Raw genomic sequence first — 12,215 nt, 5'->3', positions numbered from 1 at the left:
CACTTTTGGAGTAGACATCTCTAGGGGTAGAGATATCTGAGCACCAATTCCATATACTAGCTCAAACGGAGCCATGCCAATGGCTCTTTTAGGAGTAATACAATCAGCCCATAATGCTTCATATAGCTTTTTGTGTCAATTCCAAGGATTATTGACTACCAAATTTTTCACTATAGCAACCAAGATCTTGTTGCCAGATTCTACATGCCCATTCCTTTGAGGAAAATAGTCCATGGAATGAGCTAGGGATATGCCATACTCAAAGCAAAAAATAGAAATCTCTTCAAATGAAAAATAGGTTGCATTGTCTGAGACTATAGTTTGAGAAACCCCGAACCTGACAAATATATATTCAAATAAGTACTCACAGACCACTTGAGAGTTGGCCTTCTTGGTTGGGATAGCTTCCACCCACTTGGTGAAATAATTAGTGGCTATTAATATGTATACATACCCAAGACTTGACGAAGGACTTTGAGGTCCAATGAAATTGATACCCCATTGGTGGAAGGGTTCATCAATCACTATTGGCCTAAGGGGTAAGGCTGCTAGTTGAGGGTGCCTAGTGGAAAGTTGACATTTTTCACAAGTTTTTACAAACTTGGAATCATCTTTAAACATACATGGCTAGTAGAAGTAATTCCTAAGGATTTTAAAAGTAGTCACTATAGATGAGAAATTCCCTCCGCATTCATTTAAATGATATGCTCTTAACATTTCCTATTGCTCTACATCTACACATCTCAAAAAGGTTCCATCCATCCCTCTCTTATACAAAATACCATCAAAAATCACATATTTTGCACCCTTCAATCTAAGATTCTATTTTTTTTTATAGCTCATGTTTGGAGGGCATTACCCATATGTCAAAGTATGCTACATTGGAGAACCAATGGGTCTATTGAACTTACTAACAAAATAGTGGGTGTTTCTTTAGTATTGTAAGGAGATGAATCTTTTTTTTTGGCCATCAATTTGCATAAAAATTGTCCTCTTACTAAAGAAGTAGGTTTAATGATTATATTATATTCTTGAACCTTAGTTACCCATACAACTCTTTTATTCCCCACAATTTCTTGCTAAGTTAATATACTTTTTACTATTGTTTCTGATACATAAACAATTGAATGGGAATGTAGAATGTAATACCTAAACTACTTCAATGCCTTCACTATAGTGAATGCATGTTTCTCCATTTGGGTATATTTTAATTCATGCTTCTTCAAGGGAATGCTCATGAAAGCAATTGAGGCTTCATTGTATTTATCATCATTTTGAGGTAAAATGCTAGACAAAGTATGTTTCGAAGCGTAGCAGTAAATGATGAAATCCTTTTCAAAATTTGGATTCACTAACATGGAAGCATTTGAAATGGATGATTTAATATCCTCAAAAGATTCTTTCCCTCTTCTTTCCATCTGAAGGGGTGTTTTTCAATCATCATACCCAACATATGTCTTACCTTTTCAAAAAAAATAGGAACAAAACTTCTTAAAAATTTGATTTGAAAAAAGAAGGACTTCAAATCACTTCTATTAATGGGAAGCGCTAGTTTTTGTATTTTCTTCATCCTTTCTAGGTTAATCCTTATACCATCTTTAGAAATGATATGTCCAAGTAGTTTTCCTTCCTCTACAAAGAATACAGACTTTTTAGGGTTGAGGGATATACCGTGTTGTCTACATTGGTCCAACATCATTCCCAAGTCTCTCAAGTGGTGTTTCCTTCTCTTAGAGTATACAGTCAAGTTATCAAGTTATATTACAATTATTCTATCCCTCAAATCTTTAAAGGAAGAATTCATTGATCTCTAAAAAGTTTCCCCTATGTTGATCAAACCAAATTACATCTTATTGTAAGAAAAAGTGCCCCAAGGAGTCATGAAGATCATCTTGTGTTGATCCTTAGGTGCAATGCTAATCTGACTATACCTTGAATACCCATCAAGCATTGACATAACTTCAGACCTGGCAATCATCTGAAAAATATGATCCATAGTGGGAAGTGCATAATTATCCATGAGACTAGCTTGATTCAAATTTCTAAAATCCGCACAAATTCTTATTTTACCATTTTTCTTTCTCATGGGGACAATATTTGCTGCCAAAGTTGAGTGATGAATTGGGTATATTATGTGGGCTCTCAACATCTTCTCCACTTCTTTACAAATAACCTCAAATACTTTAGGATTATAATTTCTAATTTTTTTTTTTCTAAAGGTAGTAGCTTCTGGCTTTAACAGTATATGATGTACAAACTCTCCATTTCTAAAGTTCTTCAAGTTTTCATATCCCTACAAAGACATCATGATATTGGGCAAGGAGTTTAGACAACTTATTCTTCTCTTTCTTGAATCAGGTTCGGCCAATACAAATCCATTTGGGGTTTTCCTCATTCTTGATATTTATTTTGTCATGTTCTTATGTACTTTAATCAAGGTCAATTCTCCTTTTTTTTGGCACTGTCATCTTTTCTTATGTTCTAAAGACACCAACTGCTTTGGGATCCAATTAACTTTCAATTGATCAACTTCTCTCAATTTAGTTGATTCTTCTCTAATAGGTTTACCCTCATGGTTTGATCCTTCAAAGAAAGTTTCAGCAAAATTTCCAACACATTTGATGAAATCCTTCAACTGTGCATCACTATTGAAAGCATGCCAGTGATTCACACTATCTGGGACTCTAGGTCTATAAATCATTTCAATCCTGTAGGTATCACTTTTGAGCTTTGGGTATGGTAAGAAAAAGGAAGCTAAAACAACTAAGGAGTTTACTTTAGTATTATTGAGAACGAGGCACACATTTAATAGAAAAGGCTTCAAAAGATTAAATTTCATTCAAGCCAAATTTCTATAGTGTTTCAGCCTATCATTTTTTACAAAAAATTGTTTCCTTGTTTTACAATGAGTTTAGCATCAAATCTTACCTTCAGTTGCTTCATCCCCTTTTCATTGGGTTCTCGCAAACCTAGGAGTAATGCTTAATACTCCATGGTGTTGTTTTTATTATGAAAATCTAATTTAAAGGAAAATAAAAATATTTCTCTAGAAGATGAAATTAGAACAACACCTATGCCTAAACCTAAATTTGAACAACTTCCATCAAATTCCAGAGTCCACAGGGCTTCTTCACAATTTTCTTTTTCAATTTCCTCACATTGTTTCTTAGGCAATATAACATAGGTTCCAAAATGACATTCTTTATATAATATCTAAGCTTTAGGATTGTTTGAAGGTACAACTATGTATTTATTCTTTGGTTCTAATTCAAGTTTTATCTTTTTCTTCCCTACCAGGATGTAAGCTTCAGACTAGTCCATCTTGATTTCTCCACCCATATCTTTATGGAAAGTCTTAGTGAGCAACATTTCATAATTGGTTGGTGTGTCAACTACTAGGATAGTAAGTTTTAGCCTTTTCTTTGAGCAAGCATAAAGAATAGCTTGCATGTCTTTCACTTGGCCAACCAAGGGTACTTGTTTCCCATCCATAGAATAACAACACTCAAAATTTGTAGCAAGATCTAAGCTGACAGCTTTTGCAATAGGCATTGGCATAATATTATTAGATGCTCTTGAGTCAATGATTTAGTTGTTAAGTCTATGTTTGTTTAATAATAAGGATACATATAAAGGACTGGGTTTCCTCTCTTCTTTTTCTCCATCAATAGCATTGATAGCTGGTTCCATATAAGGAGCATTTTTTTGTATCCTTCAAATATAAAAACAATTTCACTTGAAGCTTTTGGGTCTTCAATCATATTATTAGTAAACTAAGCATTAGTAATAGAACCTCCCTTTACATATTGGACTAACTTGTCTAATTCCTTAGGATTCAATCTTAAATATTTGGCTAGAGAAATGGATATAGAAGAAGACTTGCAAAATTCTATGATATCAAAAGCTAACATACCAACTATTGATTCTATTCTGGATAATATTCTGGGCTCTACATTTTTGGTAGAATTAGCTTGTATGTGTTCTTTTCCTTTAGCATTTGACAAGGGACCAGTTCCTACATAGGGTTTTTATTTCTTTGACCCCTGGTCATTATTATACAAGTAGGTTCTTGAAGTGTCATGAAAACATCACCTCTCCTTTCTGTATCAGCTTCATATTCAAGAAAATAAGCACCTGCACTATTTCTTTCTACTTTTTCACTTTTAGGTGATTGTTCTACTACAAGAGCACTTTCACTAATTGAACACAATTTAATCAATTGGTACAAGTCCATCCATCATGATCCATGGTCATATGAAAAGAACACATTGTCAACCTCTTCAATTTGGAACCATGTTTGAGGGGCAACCAATGTGGGGGCTTTGCCATAATTTTAAGGCCATTGATGCCTATGAATGTCTTGATAAGGAGCTTGGTAAGGGCCATGAGGTTTGTTCTACTATCTTTTCATCATTGCCACATCATTCATCAACTTCTGCATGACAAGATCTATAGGAGAAAAGGATGAAGTGGTCCTAGAAGTTTGAATTTCTCTTCTCCATTTGCTAGTAGTAATAAATGCATCCTCCAATTGAATAACTAGCCTTTGGGCAGTGGCTAAATTGGAAATTACATCTTTAATGAGGTGAAAACTTATATCTAGAGGGACAACATTGACAAAGAATATCTTCTAGTTTTCTTTGTTAGGACTAGATGCTACAAGAATTATTTGAATTAACCTATTGAATTTTGTCAATACAAATTCTCTCATAGGGTCGTGCATTTCCTTTTTCATTTGACTAAGCTAAAGTAACAAGGAGCACTCATTAGCAGCAGCTTTGAATCTATGTTTGAACATAGTTTTCATATCATTCCAACTAGTAATGGAATATTGGGATAGGTGATTGAACCAATAAGCAACAACATTAGTTAGCATTTGGACAAATAGTCTAAATGCAATTTCTTGGGTAGGGGTGCTTATAATGCCACAACCTGTACAAAAGAACTCAAGTGATCATCTATTAAAACTTTATCATCTCCACTAAATTTAGGCAAGATTTCTGTGGCACCTTTAGGTAATGCTGCAAGATTGACACCAAGGTTCAATGGACCTATATTCTACCTCCATGGTTGATTGACAGCCATGTTTGGTAATATGACTTGTAGTGGTTCGATATTTAAATGAGAAGAACAAGAGCTTTCAATGGGAGTAAAGACTACACCAAAGGTGAGAAATGGGACTATTTTGGTGGGGAACTAGGTCTACTACTACACTTAGTTTCCTTCTTTTTGAGATTATTAAAATCAGGCTAGAAACTCAAATTCTTTAAAGATTCAAAGTTTTCATCTAGGATCCCCTTTTCTCTTTCCCCTCTTGCATATCTCCTAGTAGCTAGCTCTACCTCTCACTTCTTTATTTAGGGTCTTGTAGGTACTTGGGCAAGCCTATTGACCTCCACTTCTTCTTGAAATTTAGGCACACCACTAAAAAGTTCAGCCCATTCTTCTTCTTTTTCTAGGACACTCAACACTCATTGAAATTGTTGGTTATTTCAATGCAATGTCTAGGTAGTTGCAATTAAATCTGAGGCTATATCTTCTTGTGTATCTTCAAATCTATGATTAGGCTGCAACATAGGGAACATATCATTATGTGGTAGAACTATCGTAATTCATTTCCTTTTCAAAAGTTTGGTTCTATTTCACAAGGACTCTCCCCAATAGAGTTCCCTAAAATATGTTGGTGAGTAGATTGTCTTTCCAATTACACAATGATAATTTACTCTATGCCCAAGACATGGAAAGCACAAAAATGTTCACAACAGTGGAGAAAACTTCATGTTATTTTTTTTCCCTCTATATTTATTTGTACAACTTCCTTTATGAGATTTCTTAATGAATTAAAAACTAATTTCACAATTTTTATAGAAAGTGCATAAGGTACTCTCACATACTCCTAGGTAGTGAGGTGATAATTCATTCATACAATAATGATAAAAAGCTCATAGTCTTTTCACCATAACTAGTTATTCAAAATAAATCAAATGCTACAACAACTTCATAATAACCATTCAAGAAAATTAATCAATGTAAATTGTAGAAGAAACAACAATAAATATCTCAAAGAATAAATCAAATGTTCACAAGGTAATAATGATTTAATCACTTCAAACACCAAGTTTTAAAGTGGGATCAAAGATGATATATGTATGTATGTATGTATGTATGTATGTATGTATGTATGTATATATGTATGTATATATATGTATATGTATATATATATATATATGTATATGTATATATATATATACATATACGTATATATATGTATATGTATATATATATCTATATACATATATACATATATATGTATATATGTATATTACATATATACATATATATATGTATATGTATATGTATATGTATATGTATGTGTATATGTATATGTATATCTATACATATATACATAGATATATATATGTATATATTGATACACACACACACACACACACACACACACACACACATATAGAAACTTCTTTCCTACACACAACCATTCAAAAAGTGAATATATAAGCTATCTGTCTATTGCTATTAAAAAGGAACCTATTTTATCAGAGTATTTTTTAAGCTTTCTAATTCTCACCCTTAATCAGTTCAAGGCCCCAACATTTATAGTTGTTTTACATATCTGAAAGGCCTCCATTAAAGCCCAATCATTTTGGTTGAAATAGTTATGATAAAATAAAAACATTTTAAAAATAGTTGCAAAATATACAACCGAAAGTAACTATCTTGATAAGACTTCATCATTGACCTTTTCCCCCTCACCCATAGTTTGTCTTAACAAGTTCCAACTTATGAAAGTATTCCTAAATTCTGGTATTGCATGAGAATGGGGCTTCTTCAAACTCAGTAGCTTAGACCTACAAGCATCTTTTTTCCATTTGAATTCTTTGATCTTTAGACTCTACTACAGCATGAGGTTCTTATTTAAACATAGCATGGATTCAATATTTGCTAGTGTTGTAAAATCACTAGTGGTAGGAGATTCATTGTCTTTAATCCTTGTAATAAAATCATTGAAGCTTTTTGTTAATGCTTCAGAATCCATGTTGGCATCATCAAACTATAGAATTCCTTTGGGATTCACTATGTTATATCCTTAAGAAGCTCTCATGGATCCAAATAATCTTGTTTTCAATGGATTGCATTTCTTTAATAACTTCTTTGTAGATTGATTCTTTCTAGCTGATATTATTCTTCATAATGAGCAACATACAAGAATCTATAGTTTTCATAGTGTTCTCACCTAGGAATTTGAGCACTCCATACTTTTCAACTTTGATCACCTTGAACACAACAACCTAACACTGACTCTATTCAATTTCCCATCCTAGAGTAAGGGTTTGAATTTTACCTAAGAGTGTTTCCCCTCCAGCATACAAAGTTGTAAAATCTAGGATGAATTTTTTGCCTTCTTTAATGATGGAATTCACACAATCCTGCATTGCATTTGAAAGAAACTTCCCCTTTTGCATCTATTTAACCAATTGTTTGTTGTCTAGAGAATTAGGATTGAAAGATTGAGGAGTCTAAACAAATGGTATATCCCTGAGATTCATCAGTGAATCTATATAAGAGGTCATGGTCATCACTAAGGCTTTGAGTTTCTTCTTCTCTCTACTATCTTTCTCTGACTGGGTCAACATATGATCAATAGAAATCTTGAAGAAGTTATTACTGATATTTCTATTGATGGTCCCAAGTTCAACTGAAGAAACCCTGAAGCCTTTATTGTCAATTTCTCTAGATTCAATTTTCTATTTATACATGGTCAATTCCGCTATGATTTTCCCTGTTACTAGATCATTAACTAAATGAGAATTAGTTTTTAGCTTTTTAACCTTGGAACCACGAGCTACAAACTTAGTTACAATATCTTTCACAGGTGTACATATTGGCTACAAATTCCTTTTCTTATTGACTAAGTTAGATAACTAGGCTAGAATAATGGGATAAGAAGAGATTGCTTGTGTATCCCAGGTAGGGGTCATGAATTTAGGTTGTTCCACTCTAGGAGCTTCAACAAATTGCACGTCACCATTAGGATTATCTGAGAGACCAAGACCATCACCTAAATCATGTCCTTGGGTCAACATCTTTTCCTTCTAAACTTCTTGTTGCATGAGAGCTTCAAACTTGGTTTTAGATCTAGTTCAAGGAGCCATGTTCTGTGTATGAGTCAGCATCCTTTTTTTCTTACCAAGAGTTAACACACCACCTACAACAAGAGATGAAACTTGGATGTTAGATGTCAGTGATTCAAAAAAAGAAACCATCTTTGGAGATGGTTCATTGACTACTTTCATGCTCTGCCTCCTTAGCCAATTGTCTATATGGGTGAGGATGGATCTAGTTCTTAGATTTATGTCATCTTCTTCTTCTTCATTCTAATCCACTTCCAATTTCTTGGACTCACTAACCTCCTCCCATGTTAAATCATGATGATAATTTTTCATCCTTGAAAGTAAGGCACTACTTTAAATTATTACCTCTTGTCATGTTAATTAATGCCTTGGAAAATGATAGCTTTTAAGAACCCACAATCAATTTACGTCAAGGAGCTTTAATGGTAGAACCACTTCGAACTGCTTCAAACTAAGATTTAAAGGGTTTCAAAGTAGTTCAAAATAACACTCTATAGTCTTTGCATGAATTACCTATAGGAAAAATAATCAACATAGAACCCTTTGATTGAATAGCTTTGAACTACTTTGAACCAAGGTTCAAAGTGGTTCAAAGAGGTTCAGACAACACAAGGAATGATTGGAAGCTTCAATAACTGAATGAGAAATTTAGGAAAAGTTTAAAATATGGCAACTAACAATATTTTAGAATTTCTATTAAGATTTGGAATGCTTTACAAGTTACTTTTAAAGGTGATAAACATGATAAGAAAGCTATACTATAGATTTGTATATGTATATCTCAAGATGATAATATGTTAGAAGATGAAACTGTAGGAGTATACTTTTCTAGAGTATTAGAAATTGTCACGGGGTTAAAGAATTGTGGAAGAGAGAAATCTGAAGATGAAATTGTTTGGAAAATACTGAAAACCTTGACACCCACTTATAAGAAAACATCACAGATGATTGAACATGGTACCCCTTTCATACCTAACTTTAAAATAGATACTCTTCTTGTCAAATTGTAGATATTTGTGATGTAGATAATTTCCTAGAGTGGAGACTGCTTTCAGTACATTGAGAGACAAAAAATTTTTTTGAAGAAGTGCTAGTTCTAGTGGACACTACACTAGTAGCAACCAAACAAGAGATGAAAAATATTAGAAGATTAAAGAAGAACTTTCCTTGCTTATGCAGAGAGAACCTAAAGGTGAAAAAAAATTAAGTGCTTAACATGCAATGAACTTGGTCATTATTATTTTAAATATCATAAAAGATTAAAGAAGTTTAAGCCTAGAAAGCCTCATAAATCAAGATTACCTAAAGATTTATTTTATGCTAATGAGGATGGACAACTTTATTTCAGAATGATAGACTTCTAAATGATAGTGATAATGAGGAGAATGATGAAATAAGATCTGTTTTCCTATTAAAGAAGAAGGCCCTAAAAAAGATGAATTAAAGGAAGAAATGGGAGAGGAAAAAACATTAGTATCACATGTTGAAAATAAGAAATCTGATTGGATTATAGACAGTGGTTACATTCATCATATGACTGGAAATATGGATAAGGTTTTGGAATCAATAGCCATGATTGTGGAGTAGTTAGAGTTGGGAATAATGAAGCATGTCACATAAAAGGGAAATTATCTATTACACTTGACGAAAGAATAACACTAAGATGTTTATTTTGTGGATGGTTTGAAACATAATATTTTGAGTGTTGGATAGATTGTTGATATGGGATGTAAGTTGCAATTTACAAAGAATACTTGCATTATCAAGTATATGTTTAGTTGCTAAGGTGGATGAAATTTGGCTATGACATAAGACATTTTTTCATATCAACTTTGATAACATTGTGAACGTTAGTAGTATATTTGAGGTTAGAGATTTGCCTAAGATTTTGGAATCTACTAAAATGATGTGTAATGGGAAACTAGAAGAAAATTATTTTCAAGAAAAAAGTTTACTACTTCAGTAAAATTGGAGATTGTGCACATAGATTTGAATAGCCCTACAAAGTCTAGAGTAGTCTATGGTCAAAGATATTTTATGATTATTGTTGACGATATCCCTAGAATGATGTGGCTTGCATTTATTAGAGAAAAATATGAAGCTTTTGAGAAATTCAAGTTACTTAAGAGCAGAGTTGGGAATGAATATTGTTTTAAGATCATATGTTTAAGATTTGATAGAAGAGGAGAATTCATTTCAAATGATTTTGACATTTTATGTGAAGATAATTGTATAAAGAGACAACTGTTAGATCCTTAGACACCTAAGAAGAATGGGATAATAGAAGATATAGATCAATGATTGAGGCAAAAAGAGCAATGATGTTGGAAAATAAAGGAGCACAAATATTTTGGAGAGAAGTAAATATATAGTGTACACTATGAATAGAGTGTAGATTGGGAAAGGCACTAGTAAAATCCTCTATGAACTTTGGTCTGGGCATTCACCTACAATGAATAACTTTAAAATATTTGGATGTAAATGCTACGTTGGAAAGTGATGAAGGCATGTTTCTGTTGACAATTGGCTACACGTAGTGATATAATTGATGTCATCAATGGAACCACATGACATACATACATGTAGTAAACCTCAAAAATAAAGATACTTGCTTTTGATACTCAAAAAATTGTCAAAGTATGAAATTGGTTTATAGCAATACATTGTTTTATATGTAAAACGTTTCTGATGTCATATTATGACTAGCAAAGATAAATGCAGACAATATACATGTTGATGATGATGTGTATAACCTTGGACATTAGTATGCATAGTACAAAAAATAGATATTCATGATTTACTTATGAAACAAAATAAAAAAATTAAAGGTATAGGAATTATTCTTTTTACAAAATAATTACTTGACCAATTAGGGATGACATCCTAGATGTTTACTCTAAGTTGAAAAAGTATATATTGTGGTCTTAGCCGACCAAGCAACAATTTATGAGAAGGCATGGTATTTGTGCAAAGGATATCTTGTGAGATTGAGTTTTCTTTGGATGTGTGATTTTTTGTGATATGAAAAGTGATATGAAATTTTTTTTTGAAGCAATATATGAGATGTTTTTGAGAACCTAATTTTGTGATCTAAGATCAAGCTAAAGAAAAAGATCTGCTAAGAAGAAGCTACCATATTTGTACATCTGTATTTGAGGAATTTAAAGTTTAGTTACTTGTTTGGGCAGTGAGCTCTTCCTATAATTGAAAGTTCATGTTTGGGAAGTGAGATCTTATTGCATACATTACAACTCCTAACAAGGATTCAAAGTCTCCTAATATAAAGTCTATATATTGAATTTGTTCATTGACTCCTAATAGGGTTCATCCTTTAACAAGGAACATATATATCAATATATCATCTAATGGGCATCATCTCCACTAGGGTTTTCCCTTGGCTAGGGTTTACCTAGTTAAAAAAATATAGTGTTATGAGTTTTCTTTATGCATAGTTATTATTACTATTCAACATTAATTGTTTACTTTCTTATACATGGTTCAAAGTAATTAATAATATCCAGTTGACAACAAAAGTTTATAGAATACTAATTCATCCCCCCCCCTCCCCCCAAGTATTCCCTATCAAGAAGTTGTAACATCATTTGGTGATGAATTTACAATTTTTTTGAATGTTGTTGAGTCTAAGGCTCAAATTTCACATGATGCTAATCTTTTTAGCACCATTTGTCAAAATATTTAGAATGATTTGTTAAGTCTTGATATTTGTATCAAGCAACTCTAAAGATGTTAACAAGTTGGCAAGGTAATGTACATCAAATTTCCATTATCTCATAAGTTGACCAAAGATTTGGATAGAAAGATTCAAGGGAAGCTAAGTGAGATGGAAGCTCTAACTAGTTACATACAGAAACCCTCTTGTAGAGGTGATGAATTGGAAGGACAAGTTGTCAGTGTTCACATAGATATTAGGAAACTAGAACTTGAAAAAGCACTAATTTTGAGAAGACTATCAAAATTTAGAGAATCTATTGCTCTAATGATATTAGCCATTAAGAGATACTTGGAAGAGTGTGTCAAAGCAAAGGACACCTATGTAAACTTCAC

Source organism: Cupressus sempervirens, chromosome 8, assembly GCF_028749045.1.
Source record: "Cupressus sempervirens isolate cs-2001-9-10 chromosome 8, ASM2874904v1, whole genome shotgun sequence".
Classification (NCBI taxonomy): domain Eukaryota; kingdom Viridiplantae; phylum Streptophyta; class Pinopsida; order Cupressales; family Cupressaceae; genus Cupressus; species Cupressus sempervirens.
The sequence above is the reverse complement of the archived record's forward strand: the minus strand, read 5'-3'. Positions refer to the sequence as shown.